Below are 3060 nucleotides of genomic sequence, written 5' to 3' on the forward strand. Positions count from 1 at the left end.
AAAACATTTTCAAGTACATCTCACACAGATCGAGAGATTTAATGTCCAGTCACGCTCACAAACACATGAGAAAGGTTCTGTGTTTTGTTAATTTATTGTTTTATCACACATACGTTTGAAGAACAAACAGAGAGACTGATTTCTAATTTAACACGAGACATTATTAACGCCTTGACTCTTACGTTTCACTCATCTTCACATTGCCGGCAGATTAAAACACCAGCAGGCTGAATTTTGTGCCATGTTTTAAAACGTATAACCTTAACTGAAATTACTCAGTTGAATGCACCTTTAATGATAAGTTGTTGATCTCAACCTGTAACTAATGCAGTGAATGCAGTTTTTTATTTTGTCAGTGGTAATTTTTATTGTTTGATGTCCACATCCGGCTGTAAAATAAATACAATGTTCCTGTCTGTGTGTGTTTGGCATCCGTGTGTTCACCTGCAGGAGAAAATGCATCATGTTAAATCACATCTGGAGCTACAAAAGTAACCTCAGAGAAGTAAAACCACACATTTAAAACGTTTTCTTATACTATTGAAAGGGAGTGGGAAATTCTCAAAATTTGGCTTGATGTAAACAAATTGTCTCTTAATATTAACCCTTTGAAACCTGGGTGGACAAAACTTTTCTTTGTATTTTGTATGAAAATCAATACATCAATACAGTCAATACATACAGTTTAGGGTCAATGCAATGATCTAATAGATGGGTTTAATCTTGGAGATGATGTCAGTGTGTGAGTATATGTGTCAGTATTTTTACTTTATTAAATTTTATTTTATTGCTTTAGTAGTTTTGTCCTTATTTTATAATAATAGTAATAACATAATAAATGATAATAATTATTATTATTTATTTTTTTCTAATATGTGCATGGAAATATTGCATATACAATATTTATTTGTGATGGATTTCTTATTTATATTTAAATTTAAATGAGATGCTTTTTGTTTTTCTGTGAAAACATGCATATAAAAACAGAACAATAAAAAATTAAAATAATTAAAAAATATATATTTTCACAGTTTGTACTTATTGTATCGTGTATAATGACTGGAAAAAAATACTAAAAGTAATCATTTAAATATATCAAAATATCCTTAAACAAAAAGAAATCAGCACAAAGACTGCAGTGTGTTATTGCTTGTTCCATAAAAAGATGGACATTTCCAGCTGGTGGGTTTTAATTACCATTTCTGTGTTAGAGAAACGATAACACACTAAACTGTTTTTAAGAGATGCATACTGTCTTCTTTGTTACTTCTTTAAAAATGGGATTTAGAGATATTAAAATTGAGTATTTGTCTGTCGTGGAGCAAGAATTTAAACTTTCTGGATTTATTTCAGTGTTTCTCACCTCCTTTAGTTGGAGTCTGGTGCAGAGTTGAGGAATAACTCGATGTATCGTTCTCCTGAAAATGAGAGAGGATTCAAATATTCAGTGAAACTGCAATAAGCATTCAATGAATCAGTGGTTTTTATATTGTAACACGTGTACTGTCATCACAGATCAGAAACACTGAGCATTACAGAGGATGAAGATGATCTCCTGACATTAAATCTAAAGCATCTGAAGGAAAACATGAATATTTTTTAACCTGGACCCTGTTTGACACGATTCTGTGACTCAGTGAATAATGTAAACAACAGTGTTTGATTTTGGTCCAATATGGAGAGAGATCGCTGCAGCCTCAGGGGGGAAACAGGCTGTAATGTTAACACTCAAAACACGTGCACACCGTCAATGTACGTCCACTCAAAGTGCTTATTTTTATCACAGACAGACTCAGATTATTTTAGAGTCTGACAACTAGGGGTGCAAACTGTAAGCACTTTCTTTAATAGACTAATTGGTAAAGTTGATGTCTGATTATTCCTTATTTGAAAAAGAAAGATAAAACTTTGCTTATTTCAAACAATACCAACATTCATTTCATCCTTAGTCAAAGCTCACAGCAACATATTGCACATATTTTGACAGAATTTCATCGCCTTTCGATTAATGGATTAATTTCTCATGTTCAATTAAATTCCTTGCAACGGTTAATCGCTCATCGATTAATTGTTATCATCCCTATCGACAACATTTTTAAAAGGACCCTTACAGAGGAAGACTTCTTTTAAGGTCCTTTTTTCAACCAGAAATAGCCCCTAAACGCCATCGTCAAACCCACCAGACAGACACACACAGAAAGTTATTTTTTCATCACAAAACAAACTTCATTCAAAGTCGAAAAACAAAATAAAACTCACAAAAACCGTCTTGGTTCGTCTTTCCACTGTTGCAACAATCACCAACTCCGGCTTGCTTGAAATAAACCCTTAATTCACACAGTTAGATGTCAAAACACGCCGGCTGGGGCGCCCACATGGCAGTGCTGGCGCCCCATGTACAAGCGGCAGGTTCAACTCCAACCTCGGCCCTTTGCTGCATGTCATCCCCTCTCTCTCCAGCTTTCACGCTATATCTGTCCCATCAAATAAAGGCAAAACACCCCAAAAAATACCAATGCATACTACTCTGTGACGAGACACTTTGGCCAATAAGAAGTCATGTCAGAGAGGGAGGCGTTCCTTTGGCTGCGCTTTAAATGCAGATGCACGTCCATTCAGTGACACATTTAAGAAAAAACAATGCACTAAAGGAAATTTATTATAGGAGAAGGAGACTTAATATATTATATTCCATTTCTGCCAATATGTCCCCCTGAATCCTACACACTGGTCCTGTCAATAATGTACGGGAAACACTGCGTGACTCTATGAAGAGTGTGCACATGCTGGTGTTTGTAAGGTAGCAGTGGATTAAGACAGAAAGATGATATTTCCAAATTATGCTTTTTCTTCTTCCTGCCCCAGCGTTAATGCACATCACAAACAAAGATCTGCCTCAGAAGGGCAGCTGGTCGCGGCTCGGACGTCTCACCCATGTGCATTCTGTCTCTGGACATGGCGGCCAAGGCGTCCTGGTGGCAGCTGAAGTAAACGTTGGCCTCTCCGTTCAACCTGCCGTCGGGGCCGCATTCAATAATGATCTTGGACACAACTAGAGGA

General features: G+C 36.3%; 1 long non-coding RNA gene across 1 annotated transcript; it reads right to left on the minus strand.

Moving 5' to 3' along the window:
• Positions 1-75: 75 nt before the first annotated feature.
• Positions 76-3054, minus strand: LOC121966200. The gene is made up of 3 exons (XR_006107565.1): positions 2933-3054; positions 1364-1418; positions 76-444 (listed from the first exon to the last, which is right to left on the minus strand). It is a non-coding gene; the product is annotated as an uncharacterized LOC121966200 (long non-coding RNA).
• Between the last annotated feature and the right edge of the window lie 6 nt (positions 3055-3060).

Source organism: Plectropomus leopardus, unplaced genomic scaffold, assembly GCF_008729295.1.
Source record: "Plectropomus leopardus isolate mb unplaced genomic scaffold, YSFRI_Pleo_2.0 unplaced_scaffold2349, whole genome shotgun sequence".
Classification (NCBI taxonomy): domain Eukaryota; kingdom Metazoa; phylum Chordata; class Actinopteri; order Perciformes; family Serranidae; genus Plectropomus; species Plectropomus leopardus.